Source organism: Quercus robur, chromosome 3 (assembly GCF_932294415.1).
Source record: "Quercus robur chromosome 3, dhQueRobu3.1, whole genome shotgun sequence".
NCBI classification, from domain to species: domain Eukaryota; kingdom Viridiplantae; phylum Streptophyta; class Magnoliopsida; order Fagales; family Fagaceae; genus Quercus; species Quercus robur.
Genome location: NC_065536.1, coordinates 62,395,326 through 62,412,628, shown reverse-complemented (window position 1 = coordinate 62,412,628; position 17,303 = coordinate 62,395,326). Strand labels below are relative to the sequence as shown.

The following is a 17,303-nucleotide window of genomic DNA, read 5'->3' as shown; positions in this document are numbered from 1 at the left end:
GAAGATGATGATACAAATTTTGATGAAGATAATGAAGTAACAATTCTAATGCCTTCCAATTTTTATGTGAAAACAGTGAACAGTTTTACTTAATGTAGAAATTAAATTCATATTTTGAAATTAAAATCTCTATATTTTACAATGCTTCTATTTAAATAAATAAAAACATAAAAAAACTACTTATTTTTATGTTTATGTTTATTTGTCTATAATCCCAAAAAAAAAAAAAAAAAAGTTACAAGGTACTCGAGCTTATTGTGCTCAAGTATTGTAGAAATAAAATAAACAGCATTTTATGTTTATGTTTATTTGTCGATAATCCCCAAAAAAAAAAAAAAGTTACAAGGTACTCGAGTTTGGTGAGCTCGAGTATTGTAGAAATAAAATAAACATCATTTTATTTATAAAATGTACTCGAGCCTGGTATACTTGAGTATTGTGTTGCATGGTACTCGAGTATACCAAGCTCGAGTACCACATTATTTTTTTTAATCGCCCGATTTCCACCTCAATAGTGCCATGGTGGCAAAACTTCTAGGAACTAGAGTTTCTTAAACTCAAGTTCCAAATGGTACTCGATTTTTCCAAACTCGAGTACTATAAAAGTGGTATTTCCCTAATAAGTTCTGAAACAATGCTTTTTTGCTACAAATTTCTGAAAATGATGGTATTTGGCCATTTTCACCTACTTACGTAGCTAGCCCTGTTTTAAAGCTTTCAAGTGCTTCAGGAAAGAACTTCATCAATGTTTTCAGTTTGCAACATTTAGCTGCTTGAGAAGTTTCCTTTTCTTTTTTTCCAATTTTGTTGAATAAAACTTCTAGAGATCATCAAATTGAGAAATAAATAAACATGTGCCCATTATGAATGATAGATCATGAAAGAAGTCAATTAAAAATCAACTTCCAACATTTTTCCTAAATGATTAGCTTCCATCAATTGTTCTCCTAGTTTTGATAGCTTTATACAACAAAGAACAAATAAAAGAAAAGAAAAGGTGTTTTTTTTTTTTTTTTGGGGGGGGGGGGGGGGGGGTGTGGAGTGGAGAAACTAAAAGGCAGCCTGTACAAGCTCCAGAATCAATGAAAATCCCTACGTAGATTTGCATAGTCCCGGGAATCCTGTGATATCATAACCTCTAAGCTGCAAACAACCACAGTTAGTATTAACACTTGATAAATAAATTAAACATGTAAAGTTACTCAGTAATGAAATACATTTATGCTTGGTTGTCCTTGAGATCCAGTATAATAACAGTAGAAAAGGTAGTGATCAAGGACAAATAAAGCAGACTTACACACCCACATAAGAAAACAAATACCTTATAATAGGTGAAAAGCAAAAGTACTCCCAAGCTCCAAATGGCATGAATTGTGATTGGCGTTAGAAGATTATGGGTTTTGGCATATAATAATCCCAAAGCAATCCCTGCAGGGTGCACAATGTACTGTTGGTTTCCACATAGTTGATTGACGAGTTTGATATCTACTGAGAGAAATAAATTTGACATTCTAAACAAAGTTATATGCTTAAACAATGTGATCAAGGGAACTTAAAATATAGTCATGTGGAACACATTTCTACATCTATTGCATATATTTAAAGGGAAGCATGCTACCAAAAACAAACTGAATCAGAAATTTTGCAGGCCTGCGATGTGCAAGCACAAATACAGCTGCACTGATAATGACAGCTACTGGTGTAGGAACCCTGCAAAAAGAGTGGAAGAAGCATGAAAACAAACAGGAGCATTTAAAAGTTGACAGGTGATAAATGTACTTAATTTTCCTTAACAATCAAGTTCAAGTGTTGATCAGCCAACCCTCATGGAGGCTTATGGACGCAAGGCTTTGTGGATGAGATATTAATGGAACAATAATAGATGTTGATGGAGAATTCTTTTGTATGGAAAAATCTGGGAGAATGTGTAGAAAACACATGAGAACAGATGGCCCAAATTAAACCCCTAGTAATGCTTATTTGCAATAATTTCGGATTTATCATGAACATTTTATTTCATTTTACATTTGAAGGGGCCATGCCTGCAGGTTGTTTGCGGCATGTCCTTTCTCAGTCTCAGTTGTTGGCAACTGGGACAACATCACATTAAACTACATCACCCATTAGTCCTCATTAGTAAGAACACAACCATCTCAAACCTTTTATTTTATCTAGTTCTCAAATACTACAGTTTCTTTCAAATGCAATCACATCTAGTTTTATCTGTCTTGTATAGCCAGTTATCCATCTCATCCATGTTCCATAATTCTCATATTATGAGCATGTTCTTCCTTTATAGTCAAATGTTTTGTAAGAAATATAGCATACTTGGCCCTGTAATCTCAAAACACTTTCTTTACCAAAAAAAATCTCAGAACACTCTCTCCATCACTCCATGATCAAAATTCAACTTATAATCTCTAAGAAGTGCCTATCCTTTCTTTCTTCCTTTACTTTTTTTTTTTTTTTTTTTTTTTTTTTTTTGCCCTTTAAAATGTATTTTACACGTGCACCCAGTGGGTCACTATCCTTCCACCCTGTTCTTATGGAGAAAGGAGCTCCCCTTTAGGCTAAGCCTTAGAAGCATGAAGTCTCATATATCCACAACTTCTATTATATTAATTACCACTAGATTATTCAGAAAAAATAAATAAATAAATAACCAATAGATTATGGTAAACAATGAAGCCTAGACCAAGGCTTCGCTAAATCAATTTAAACCTACAAACCATATGTCATAAGAAATTATCGACATTAGAAAGCACGAAAAAATTCTAAATTATTTTACCCGAGAGTTTGTTACTAAATATCATGTGTGATTCTTGTGCAAAGAAATTATCAATAGTGCTAGGCATAAATTAACCGTAAGCTTTCAAACATTAAGTTTTTCTGCAACATTAAAATGAAAACTTAATATTTAGATGTAGAGGGAGAAATAAAAAATAAAAAGGAAGGAATTTTACCACTTAGTTAGGGACACCATTAAAAACCCTCAAAACAAGGTCTCCTCAAGAAGTGGAGCAAAGACACTAGTGATGCCCACCAAGTAAGCAGTGCTGCAAAGTCATGCAATGAATAAAAGTGGTCAATCCCTAACACCAAATTATGGCAAGTCTTTTAACAATTTGACATGGATGCAGCCAGAACATGCACAACTAAGGACAGCATGAGATACCTGATACTTGAAGATCCAACTAGTGGAAGCAAGCGACCTAGAACATCAGTCTGAAACCAAGTTAAATAATTATAAAGCGATCCTTATAAGCTTAAATAGCCATCTATGTTTAACAAAAATTACCTAAGCAACTTCCTAATTTTTTCCCATTAAAAAAAATCCTATAATAAAATAAACACAGTAGCCGTAATGAATAAAAATCTAATCAGCCAAAAAATGAATAATACCATTCAAAGAAATGAAAAAAGTATCGCAAGCAATATTCCTTGAAGTTTTATTGCAATTGAATGGCTCATAGAAAAGCCCATATTAGTAGTTATAAATAACTTATAATACAAGAATGGAGGAGATATTACTCCTCGATATCTGGTCCTACTACTTTAGAACAAGTAATTTAATAAACAAACAAAAACAATCAAGGAGTTTATGTCCTCTGCACCCAAAAATAAAAGGAAGAAACCATAACAAAATTCCAGACTAATTGCTAACCCCTCCTTGTAGGCTCCCACCACTGAGAAAGGACATAGAAGCTCCTGTTAAGTAAACAGCTGTTACAGTACCAAGAAAGCCAATCCCTGCCCACAATAGCCATCCTTTCTGTTGACTAAAGGGTTCCCTCCAATCTGAAACAATTGATCAATATCATTTCAACAGATCAAGTATATAAATGCAAAACCTACAGCCTAACTAATAACAAATCAAATGTAGCTGCCAAGGATGAATTTTACCATCTACATTCACTGCCTCATTAAGACAGATTGAGGATGGTATAAGAACCACTATAGTCTATCATGCCAATTTTGATTTAGTTCATGATTTTGCAGCCTATTCGAATGAGTAAATATTTAAGGGGACATATTGTCAATAAAAATGGGTCGTATCCAATGCACAAATCTCCCAATTCTGCAGGGTCTGGAGAGGGTGATTGGCAGGCAGCCATACCCTTATGTTTTGGGAGAGGTTGATTCTCAAACTCAAACCCACGACATGTTGCTTTGGTGGAAGGCACTTGCCATCGCACCATTTCCAATCAACATAAAATAATAATATAAAAATAAAAATAAAAAAACCATTTGTGCATGAGACCAAAAAGACCGATACCGTAGCAAAAAATGTCTTCAGGAATTGGTCGAAACTCATTGACAATGCCATACACAACTCCAAGTGCAACTGCAGTGGAAAGGCTACAAAACAAAAGGTTTGCTTAAAAACTAAGGTGACTATGACTACACTGATAGACAATTTGGTAATAAGTTGATGTAAGAACCAAGTACAAGAATTCTGGGCCTTAGATCCCTTGGGCTCACAATTTATTTGTAGTGGGTTAAAGGATTTCCTACAATGGGTCGTTCTTGGCAGAGAGACTCAAAGCGACACTCTATTGAAATGCTCTCTCCTTCACTATTTTCTCTCCATTTTTCTGAACCCCTTCTTCTCCCAACTTTCCTCTATTTATAGCCAAGGTTAGTGGGGAGACCATGATTATATTCATCATTAGTGCTATTGAAGGTCCAGTATTATCTGATTAAAGTGGTTGTTTAGGTGAAAGGGCGGTGCAGCATTTATGATCTTGGAACTTGGCTCCATTTTCACCGATTGTGTTCGGCAACTCACGTTCCCGTGCATATCATGACCTTCCCGGGTATTGACTCATGCATTCTACCGGGAAATATTAACCGGTCAACCCCGGGAACTTAATAACCAAAACTTGTTTTTGGCCCTAAGGCAGTTTTAAGAAGGGCATAGGGTAACTGGAACTTTCTGCTGGGCCTGCGCCCAAGGCTGGTATGGGCTTGGGCCCGGGGCCTAGATGGGTATGGGCCCAAGGCCGGTATGGGCTTTGGGAGCTCGGTGCCGTACAATAGCCCCCCTTGATTCATACTCGGTCGCCGAGGAGAATCAAGGAGCTGCCTGGGCCCCTTGACCTCGGGAATCTTTTAGTCTGGGACTTCTGGCTGTCACTTCTCATTAATAGTCATCTCAAAAGACGCGCCGTTTCGCGGCGCCAGGCGCAGTCGTCATTATTGCCTGACGGTTAGTGAACCGAAGCGGCGCGCAAATCGGTTACGCTTGGCATTTGCTGGGTCGCTCGTTCGCTGTGCCCATTTATTGCTTGATCAAGCGTTTCTTCTTTCCCCATTTCTTCTGGCTCTATAAATAGTTCTTCTCCAAACGTCACTCCATTTTTCCTTCGCCTCTGATCTTTAGTGCCTACTCTCTGCCGACCACATTTTTGTGTGCTTGCTTGCTCAGCGTTCTTTTCCTCCTTAGAACCCAAAGTAAGTCTCTCTTCCTGTTCCTTCAGCGTTGTTTTTTTGATTTTATTCTTGTAGTTTTAGGCTTTATAGATGGGTTATTCTTACCTTCTAGATACCCCGGCTGCTTTGGCCACCTTTAGGAGTAAATTTAGTATCCCCAGTGACGTGGACGTGGCTTACTGCCATGAGAGTGATATGGAACTCCACCGAGGGCAGGGTACAGCCTTCTTTCCTTTGATGTCCATCTTAGAAGGTGGGGTTAGGTTCCCGGTAGATCCCCTCCTGATAAGCACACTCACCTACTATGGGCTGTGCCCCGACCAGCTTCCCCCCAATTTTTACCGGGTAGTTAGTTGTGTCGGCCAGTTGAACCATACCTTTAACTTACAACTAGACCACCATGATATTAACCAAATGTACAGCCTCTGTGGGAGCAAATCCACAAATTACTACTTAAAGACAAGGGATGCTCGGGTACGGCTGATATCGTGCCTACCCGATTCGAACAGGAACTCCGCCGGGGAGTTTGTCAGGGTGCGCGGCAATTGGTTTGTCGGGGAGATCCCTTGCCCCCTCACACGGCGTGAAGTGGGTTCGTACCTTCCCCTTCCTATAGTTGTTTGAGTAAAAGAAAATCTTTTATTGTTAAAAGCTAACGCGTTATCTGTTCTTTTGCAGACGGCAAAGTGTTTGCTCAGGACCTCAGAGCCGTCCACGTCAGGGACCTAAACTTCATCCTTCGTTCCGAGATCTACGTGCATTGGGACGGGCAACTCCGGGCCTCACACCTGATCCTCGGCGTGGAACCGGTTTACTCTACTTGGCAACCTTTCAAGCAGGCATTGATAGTTGACAGCCCCCTGCTCTCGTACATAGACGTCCGGTACGTGAATTTCTTGCCGCCGAAGCTTACAACCGGGGAAACGAGGGAATTTGGTAGGCGGTTCACTACCGCAGACGAACTAGTTCCCCTTCGAGACGATTCCGCGGAGCAGGTATCCCGGCGCCTTAGAGAGAGAGCTCACGAAGCTATACAACAAGGGGACCAAGCCCAAGAGCAGCCCCATCCCGAGGATCCACCCGCCGAGCATCAGCAGCAAGTGACAGACGCGGCTAACCTGCTAGCTGAAGCGATCCAGCCCGGTGCAAGAATGGTGGCAAGGAGAGTAATGACCCTTGACAGGTTCGTGCCTGGTGCCCGGCCGACCAACCAGCCCCCGCCTACCCAGGGTCGGGGTCCAGTTTCTCAACCTCCTCCCGCCTCGCAGTCCGGACGTGCCCGGAAAAAACAGAAAGTAACCGAGCAACATTCCACGGCCCCGGGGGAAGCCGCCGTCCGGACTCCTCCCCGACCAACAGGGGGGATTGTCATCCGCGAGTCGCCGACCGAAGCCGGCACGGGGGGCGCATCCTCCTCCCAAGTGGCTCCAGCGTAGGAGCCAAAGTTCCTTCTGGACGGCAAGCCATTGCCATCAACGGCCTCTGTTCGGATGTGGGATAAGGGCGAGGGCGGCCGCATTGCCCAAACCTTGGCCGGAGCTCTCCAACTTCCCGAGGACGTGCACGCCTTTGAGGATGGGTCCGAGGAGTCCGTGGGGCGCCGGTTAGAGTGGCACGCCATTGCGGTAATTCTTTTGTCTATTTGCTCCATGTAGATTTCCTTTTGTCACTTTGCTAACTTTCGCGCTTGCTAGGCCGCTCAACTGGCTCACATCGTGGCTGCCCGGGCACGGGAGCTTGATGAGGAAAATGAGCGCGAGAAGGGGGCGCGGGAGGCAGCAGTAAAAACGGCTAAGGAAAAGGCCAAGATTGCTGAGTCTACCGAGAAGAAGGCTGCTGCCGCGGAGAAGTTCCGAGCATCGGCCGAACAGAGGTGTACTGACCTCCTGGCCAGGCAAAATGAGACGGAACTTAAACTGGCCGAAGCCCTCAGCCTCATCACTTCTCATGCCGAGGAGATAGCTGATCTCAGGGCAGGCTTGGCGGCCGCGGAGCAGAAGTGGTACGACGTAGGCTTCGCCGACGCCGAGAACTCCGCAGAGCCGGTGGTGGCTCGGGCTCGTCATATGGGCTTCGAGGCCAGGTGGTTTGCTGCTCTTCAAGCAATGGGAGTTCCTGAAGACTCGCCACTGAGAGACCCCGGCCAGATTCCGTTTCCGAGCCCTGTACCTGCCGTCCAGAACGCCCCGGCTGCTCTAGACGAGGAGGAGACGGCTAGTATGAGGGAGTTGGTTGAGCAAATCGACTCTCATGCCGAGCCCGAGGAACTGGAGGCTACGAGCACACCTACCGTGCAGGAACTCCTTGACGAGGTCCAGCCTTTCTCCCTGATCGTCCAACAGGAAGTGCCACCACCGACTCAACCCCCTAGTTGATTTTATTTTAGCTTATTTTTATTTCGTTTTTATTTGCCTATGTCACCGGGATGTGGTGATTGAACCGTTGCTTTAATTTATTGGTTTTATTTGCCCATGTCACCGGGATGTGGTGATTGAACAATTGCTTTTACTCGTTTAATTGGAAATCCGTTTTCTTTTCCTGTTTCCACTTGTTGAATGAAATTATATCCGTTTGTGCTTTGCTCGAATTATACCAGTGCTATGGCCGCTTAATAGAATGTACCCCCGAGAACCTGTTGTGCGGAGCTGTGAGTAGTTTTGAGAGCGCTATTTGGACTTAGTTTTTGTATTAGGTTTTGGGTTAACCGAGAATTGAGTTTTCGTCCTTCGAGCGTTTGTTTGCAAAGTTTCCGTTTGCCCGGATATTTGATTTTAACCGAGAATCAAGTTTTTGTCCTCATAGATTTAATTGCAAGGTTCACACATGCTCGGTGATTTTGACCGAGCCGAGGGTCAGGTTCCTGCCCTTAAGATTTATTCGTCAGGCTTTCACCTGCTCGGTGATATTGATCGAGCCGAGAGTCAGGTTTCTGCCCTTAGGGTTTTGTTTGTAAGGTTTTCACCTGTTCGGCGATATTGATCGAGCCGAGAGTCAGGTTTCTGTCCTTAGGATTTTGTTTGTAAGGTTTCCACCTGCTCGGCGATATTGATCGAGCCGAGAGTCAGGTTTCTGTCCTTAGGATTTTGTTTGTAAGGTTTTCACCTGCTCGGCGATATTGATCGAGCCGAGAGTCAGGTTTCTGTCCTTAGGATTTTGTTTGTAAGGTTTTCACCTGCTCGGCGATATTGATCGAGCCGAGAGTCAGGTTTCTGTCCTTAGGATTTTGTTTGTAAGGTTTTCACCTGCTCGGCGATATTGATCGAGCCGAGAGTCAGGTTTCTGTCCTTAGGATTTTGTTTGTAAGGTTTTCACCTGCTCGGAGATATTGATCGAGCCGAGAGTCAGGTTTCTGTCCTTAGGTTCTGCTAGCGATTCTCTTGGTGTGCGGCTACAGGGTAAAAAACAGCAAAGACAAAAAAAAGTTCATCATACTCTTAATCTTCATAGAATACAAGTTTCAGCTTACATCAATGGTTACGCGTAGAATTTCTTCAGGTTGTTGGCGTTCCATGGTCGGGGGAGCGGCCTTTCGTCCAGGTCCTCCAAGTAGTAAGCCCCTGCCCCTGCGACGGCTGTGACTCTGTATGGTCCCTCCCAACTCTGAGCGAGCTTCCCTGCAGCCACGTCCCGCATGTTCCCCACTACCCTTCTTAACACCAATTCCCCGGCACTGAATTCCCTGGTCCTTACATTTCGGTTGTACCTTTGCGCCAGCTTCTGTTGATACTCGGCAAGACGTACGGTCGCGGCTTCCCTGCATTCTTCTAGCCAATCCAACTGCTCCATCATAAGGTCGGCGTTCTGCACGGGATCAAACCCGACGACCCGCGCACTGCATAAGCTCACCTCGGTTGGTATCACTGCTTCTGCTCCGTATGCCAGAGAAAATGGGGTTTCCCCCGTGGATCTCCTGGGGGTCGTGCGGTAGGCCCACAAGACACTGGGTAGTTCTTCTGCCCACCTTCCTTTCGCTCCATCCAACCTTCTCTTGAGCCCGTTCAAAATAGTCTTGTTTACTGCTTCAGCTTGGCCGTTGCTCTGGGGGTATGCCGGGGTCGAATACTTGTTCTTGATGCCGAGCTCGCTGCAAAAGGTCCGAAAAGCGTTGCTGTCGAACTGTAGCCCGTTGTCTGTCACTAGTGAATTCGGCACCCCAAACCTTGTAACTATGTTTTTCCACACAAACTTTTTCACGTCGGTATCCCGGATATTGGCCAAGGCTTCAGCTTCAGCCCACTTTGTGAAGTAATCCACGGCCACCAGTACAAAACGGCGGTTCCCCGTTGCTCGGGGGAATGGCCCGAGGATGTCGAGCCCCCATTGTGCAAATGGCCACGGGCTGCTGACAGGGTTTAGATGTCCGGCCGGCTGATGGATCATTGGGGCGTGCCTTTGACATCGTTCGCAACTTCGAACGTATTCGGCGGCGTCCTTCTGCATCTGTGGCCACCAAAACCCCTGCGTCATTACTCTGTGTGCTAAAGATCGTCCCCCGGCATGTCCGCCGCATACTCCTTCATGCAGCTCGGTGAGAAGCTCCTTGACTTTTTCAGGATGCAGGCACAAGAGGTAAGGGCCAGCGAAGGACCTTCTGTACAACTTTCGGTCCGAAGACAACCAGTACCTGGGAGCCATTCGTCGAATCTTATTGGCCTCGGCCTCGTCCTCTGGAACTTTATCTTCGGAAAGAAAGTCTATGATCGGGTTCATCCAGCATGGTCCGGCCACCGCCACCTGCGCAACCTCTACTCCAGCCCGGTCGAGGGCAGTCTTCACACAGATGCTTGGTTCCCTTACAAGTTCAATCGTGATAAGCCTTGGTGTATCCTCGGTAGCCGATGAGGCTAACGTGGCAAGAGAGTCAGCATGCTTGTTTTGCGACCGGGCTACCTGGGATATTTTTACCGTTCCAAACTGACCGATAATCTGCTTTGCCGTACTCAGATAAGCTTTCATTCGGGGATCCCGAGCCTCGAAGTCCCCGGTGATCTGATAAACAACCAGCCGAGAGTCTGAGTAGATTTCCACGTCCCTGGCGCCCAAATGCAATACTGCCCTTAGTCCGGCCAACAGTGCCTCATATTCGGCTTCGTTGTTCGAGGCTTTGAACCCCAATCTGAAGGAATGTTCCAGTCGCATACCCTCAGGGGTGATTATGACAATACCAGCCCCGGCCCCCATAGCGTTTGATGCGCCGTCCACAAACAACCTCCACGGGCGAATCTCCGCACTACAGATTACCTGGCCTTCATTCTTAGGCGTAAATTCCGCGATGAAATCAGCGAGAATCTGCCCTTTCACCGAGCTTCTAGGTCGGTATCTTATGTCGAACGATCCCAACCGAGTCCCCCACTTAGCAATCCGTCCTGTGAAATCGGATCTCTTCAACAGTGATTGTAATGGATACTCGGTGAGGACGAACACTGTGTGTGCCTGGAAGTAGTGTGGTAACTTCCTCGTGGCGTGCACCAAGGCCAAAACCAACTCTTCAAGAGGCAGGTACCTTGTCTCGGCATCGACCAAGGTCTTGCTTACGTAATACACCGGTATTTGCACTCCCCGGTCCCTTAGTAATACAGCACTTACGGCATGATTGGTGACTGCAAGGTACATAAACAGATCCTCCCCGGGCTCCGGGGCCGTCAACCTCGGCGCCTTTGCCAAATACTCCTTTAGTTCTCGAAAAGCTTCATCGCAGCTCTCGTCCCACTGAAACCCCTTCCACTTCTTCAGAAGTTGATAGAATGGCCGGCAGCGATCGGCAAACTTGGAGATGAACCGGTTCAGGGCGGCCAACATCCCAGTGAGCACTTGCACCTCCTTAGGGTTGCTCGGGGGTTTTAGGCGATTGATTGCCTCTATTTGGTCGGGGTTAGCCTCTATTCCCCGAGTGGAGATCAGATAACCCAGGAACTTGCCAGCCCCCACTCTGAAAGTGCACTTTTCGGCATTGAGGCGCAGCCTGTGTCGTCGTAGTATCTCGAATACTCCCCGAAGGTCTTCAGTATGCAGCGACTCTTTTCTGCTCTTTACTACCATGTCGTCGATATAAACCTCAACCGTGCAACCAATTTTTTCCCGGAACATCCTTGTCATCATACGCTGGTAGGTGGCCCCGACATTCTTCAATCCAAACGGCATGACCTCGTAGTGATAGTTCGCGTTCGGGGATATAAATGCTGTCTTCTCTCGGTCCTCGGGTGCTAAGGCAATCTGGTGGTAGCCTTGGAAGGCGTCCAGGAAACTCATTCTCGGGTGCCCGTACGTGGCATCCACCAACTGATCAATCTTGGGCATCGGGAACGGATCCTTGGGACACGCTCTGTTTAAATCGGTGAAGTCCACGCAAACTCTCCATTTACCGCTCTTCTTCTTCACTACGACAGTGTTTGCTAGCCATCTCGGGAAGAATATTTCTTTTATGACCCCGGCTTCCTTCAGTCGCTGGACCTCCAGGTTTACTGCATCGACGTGCTCCTTTGATGCTCTTCTCGGCTTCTGCTTTTTCGGAGGAAATGATGGGTCCACATTGAGTTTGTGAACAATGAACTCGGGGTCTACGCCGGGCACTTCATACGGGTTCCACGCGAAGACATCTATGTTCTGCAACAGGAACAACAACATCTCTATCCTTTCCCGGTCATCCATGCTTGTACCTATCTGGAAGTATTTGTCACTATCTGGGAGAATTCTTACCTTCAGTACCTCCTCGGCAACGTCCGCCCCCTTTTCCTAGGGTATCTGTAATTGCTATGCAGTCTCTTTCTCGGCGTGCTCAGCTTGGCCAAGCTGTTCCTTTTCCCACTGGACCGCGGCTACGAGGCATTGCTTCGCCACCTGCTGACTCCCCCTTACCTCTGCAACCCCGTACTCAGTAGGAAATTTTACTTTCACGTGAAGGGTGGACGGAACAGCCCCCATGGCGTGAATCCACGGCCTCCCCAGGATTGCGATGTAGGGTGCGAACGATCGGACTACTATGAACGTAACTACAACTTCCTTGCCCTCCATGTCCACTGGGAGTGAGATTTGCCCCACGGGAATCACAATTCTCCCGTCAAACGAGACCAATGGCGTGTTATACTTCGCCAAATCCTGGGTTTTTAACCCGAGCCCTTCGAAGAGGTCCGGGTACATGACGTCAGCCCCGCTACCCTGATCAATCATCACCCTCTTCACCAGGAATCCGCCTATCCGGGCTGTCACCACCAAAGCGTCGTCGTGAGGTTGGATGGTTCCTTCGAAATCATCTTCTCCGAACGAGATGTCCAGCCGTCCAACTCTCTTTTGCTTCTTGGATGATTCTCCCTCTGCGCAAGCCACTGTCATCACCATCTTTGTCGCTGCTGCCCCTCTCGGTGCGGCATGAATGACGTTGATTACTCCCCGGGGTGGTGGAAGGGGATTCCTTCTCTGTGGGGCGCCCTGCTCGGTCTCCCGGTCAGTGGAATCTGCTACAAACTCTTTCAGGTGCCCTGCCTTCACTAACTGCCCGAGATGATCTTTCAATACCCTACACTGCTCGGTGGTGTGCCCCTTGTCTCTGTGATAAGTGCAGTATAGGCTTTGGTTCCTCCGAGATGGGTCGCCCCCCATTTTGTTCGGCCATCTGAAGAATGGCTCGTTCCTTATCCGTTCCAGTATCTTGTGCACGGGCTCTTTAAACAACACATTAACCCCTTCGATCTGCACCTCTGGTTCCTGCATTCTGAAGTCCCTTTTCGGCTTTGGCGGCAAGATGCTTTGCCGAGCTCTCCCCGTAAAAGGGGCTTTCCCCCTGCTTTGCAGCCGGTCATCCTCCAGGCGTTTGTACTCTTCTATGCGTCTCATCAGTTGCCTCATGTCCTCCGGGGGTCTTCTTGTCAGCGACTCCCGTAGTTCAGAATCCTCGGGGAGCCCCATCCTGAAGGTGCTAGCCACAATTTTCTCGTTTCCCCCACCAATCTCATTGTAGAATTCCCAGTATCGGCTGGCATAACTCCGAAGGGTTTCCCCGACCCTCATTTTCATGGAAAGCAACGCGTCGACCGGCTGTTGCACTCGGCTGCATGTTACGAACCTGCTGCCGAACTCCTGAATCAGCTCGGCGAAACTGTGTATAGAACCTTTCCGCAACCCGTTGAACCATCTCAGTGCGGTAGAGCCGAGACTAGAGGGGAATACTTTACACATCAATGCATCGTTGTGCGCATGCAACGACATCATGTGGATGTAATGACTGACATGCTCCACGGGGTCTGTCCTCCCCTCATAGGAATTGAATGGTGGACGCGTGAATCTGCTCGGCATGGGTGCCCGTTCAATCTCATCCGAGAATGGAGACCGGGCCGCCATCCGCAAGGCCCTGCTCATGGCATCCATCGCGGCGTTGTGGTGCTGCCACTCCTCTGGCGACTCTGACCCCTGGTTATCATATCCATGTGACCGGGAACGGTCCCGTCTACGACGAATATCCCGGGAGTGACGACGTGACTCTTGAGAATGGGATCGGTCTCGGTGTTGTTGCGTAACAGATCGGCTGGAACCTTCCTCGCCACGGTTCCTTCTGGGTTGGGGGTTGTGGTTCCTTTCGTGGCGCCGACCCCTTGCCTCCAGCTCCAAGTCCATTACCAATCTGCGCAACCGCTCCAGCTCCCGGTCTCTATCATCATGTTGCCGATGTGCTGAGACGTTTGAAATCGTCCGGTGCGTTTGGTCCGATCCTTCTCCCAATCCGGACCCTTCCTCTCCTCTTGAATGCTCCCTATCCTCCAGCCGCTTCTGCCTTCTCTCCCTCCACGTCGATCCCCGGGAAGATCCTGCGGAATTGCTCGGAACGTGCCCTCTTGAACGCTCCTCAGACATCTTCTTTGCTTGAGTCTCACTCGAACCACAGCTTCGTAGGATGGCCCCACGGTGGGCGCCAATTGTAAGAACCAAGTACAAGAATTCTGGGCCTTAGATCCCTTGGGCTCACAATTTATTTGTAGTGGGTTAAAGGATTTCCTACAATGGGTCGTTCTCGGCAGAGAGACTCAAAGCGACACTCTATTGAAATGCTCTCTCCTTCACTATTTTCTCTCCATTTTTCTGAACCCCTTCTTCTCCCAACTTTCCTCTATTTATAGCCAAGGTTAGTGGGGAGACCATGATTATATTCATCGTTAGTGCTATTGAAGGTCCAGTATTATCTGGTTAAAGTGGTTGTTTAGGTGAAAGGGCGGTGCAGCATTTATGATCTTGGAACTTGGCTCCATTTTCACCGATTGTGTTCGGCAACTCACGTTCCCGTGCATATCATGACCTTCCCGGGTATTGACTCATGCATTCTACCGGGAAATATTAACCGGTCAACCCCGGGAACTTAATAACCAAAACTTGTTTTTGGCCCTAAGGCAGTTTTAAGAAGGGCATAGGGTAACTGGAACTTTCTGCTGGGCCTGCGCCCAAGGCTGGTATGGGCTTGGGCCCGGGGCCTAGATGGGTCTGGGCCCAAGGCCGGTATGGGCTTTGGGAGCTCGGTGCCGTACAGTTGACATACAAACAATTTACATGTAAAAGTATTGCAAGTTTTATGAATCCCATGTGGCATCCCAGATAGGATATCTATGAAGCCAACAAAAAACAGACCAACAGTTAAGAGCACAGCCATTAAATCCATAGCATCGACCTGATTTCTAGAGGGTAAATAAGCTTCCAAAAAAAGAACAAAAACCAACGACCACCTTAAGCAACCCACTGCTTGTACAATGTCTTACAATCTCCAGCAAATACATACAAATTCCAATACAATTTAGGTGTTTCAGGAAACATGTTAGATTCCAAACATGAATGTCAAAGTTATGTGTAAATGCAATGATGGATCAAATATAAAGATTGGGTCCAAAAATTGGCTGGCATAGTTTTCCAATTAGCAAAAGATAAGCAAACAATTGAAACTAAACTAAAGGGACAGCCATTAATACCCCTGAGACAAGAACATTATCTCCGCCTGCGTGTCCAAACTCAGTTCCTCAAGGCAAATTCCTAGCTTATGAAGAGCCACTGACAGTGTATGCCCTGCCAAAATATAACTGTCTACGAAAAAATTGATTAATTTCATTCCAAACCATCAACCTAGAAACAATTGGCATGTATGCATATTTTAGCTTATAAAACATACTTAACCAATACCCATAAGACCATCTGCTTCATAAATTAGTATTATACAATTATTTGACACTGGATTGCTAAGAGTTTCTTTGGATGTGCTTATTTTCATTGACTTATTTTCTTTAGATAAACAAGGCGAAAATATACTTTTGGTCCTAAAACCAGAAATTTTCATTGTTAACCCTCGAAAAAATGTAAATGCAGGAGCACTGGACTCGTTGAGACGTCAAAACTTGGCAAATATTTGACACGTCTCAACATCTCAACGAGTCCAATGCTCCCGTGCACTAGACCCAAGCCTGTACTTCCAAGTTAAAGTGCTAAACCTTCTTTAACCCTGCAATTATAATATAGTACCACGTGTCTATATCGAATTTTGCCACACAAACAAATAAAATTATAATGACAATTTTAGGAAAGGACTAATTTGGATAATAAGTTTACAATTTTTAGTACTAGAGTAATGAACTTTTAAGTTTCAGAGACTAAATATAACAAACAAACAAACAACCTTAAGCCTGATGAAAGTAGAATCAAGCAAACCGTTTGCCAACCCCAGGGCACATCCCATCACTTCAACATTGGCCAGTCCAATCCAGTTTCATGAAAATAAAATTACCAAGTTATTTTTATTAAAAAAAAAAAAATACTATGCATTTTTTTATACAAATAATAGAAATTAAAAGTATAAAGAGAATATTTAGTGGGGTCAAAATATTTCCTTATTATAAACACAATGATAACATGCAATGATAACGTCTAAATTTGTTTGTCTATCTTAGTCCTTAGTGTTGTCTTAATAAATTGCCATGTCAAATAAGGGATGTGGGGTTCAAATTCCGCTTATATCAAAAACCGATTCAACTTAATGTTGAATTCAATACATTGGGTTCAAAACTCGCCTACACCAAAAAAGCCAATCGGTGTTGAATATCAGCTTGGGTTGAATATCACCAAAAGACCCATGTGAGAAACGTCACCTTGGGTTGAATATCAGCTTTTGATTTATTATTATCTTTGGAAAAGCAAACTGAGCTAAGCCTTAGAGCTTTCTTGGAAATGGGTGTGCTAGAATGGAGGGAAAGAGCAATGTGGTGGGTTTGTTTCGCTGAGTCTATGGACAAGAAACAACGTTTGGGTTGGAAAACATGGTGATGATAGTGGGAAGAAGATTGAGCAGCTAGCGAGGAAGAGAGTGCCATTGACGCCATTTCTTTTGCTCTTTGAGAATTTCAGATGCTGTGAGCGTTTTATGGTTTAGAGTCTTTAGACTACTAGATTGAGAGCACAAGAGTGGAGTGGCCTGCACGGTAGGACAACTGGACAAGTCCCTACATTTTGGGGCTAGCTGTAAATTTGATTTTACTACAAGTCCCTACATTTTGGGTCAATTTCATTTTGATCCTTACTTGTTGGTAACAGTCAATTTAATCAATGTTATTTTCAACTTGTAGTCGATTTAGTTTCTGTAGAGACCAAAATGGTATATTAGCTTAATAAATAAGAATGACTTTTAGAGAAAAAAAAAAGTAAGTTAAATTCATTTTGTCAATGAGTTCCTCTGATAATAAGAAATAATAAGAAGGGAAATGTTAAAGAATGCCCTAAGGGCATTGGTTTAGAATCTATTTTTTTTATGAAAAAATGATGACGCAATTAATTTTGTTGATATCTTTTTAGATTTTTCATAAAAATGATGTCAAAACTTTCATTATATAGTTTGTTATCAGTCCTAAAAG

At 45.1% G+C, this 17,303-nt stretch overlaps 1 pseudogene; it reads right to left on the bottom strand.

The window, feature by feature from the left end:
- Positions 1–868: 868 nt before the first annotated feature.
- LOC126718777 (uncharacterized) lies at positions 869–16,201 on the bottom strand (annotated as a pseudogene).
- Between the last annotated feature and the right edge of the window lie 1,102 nt (positions 16,202–17,303).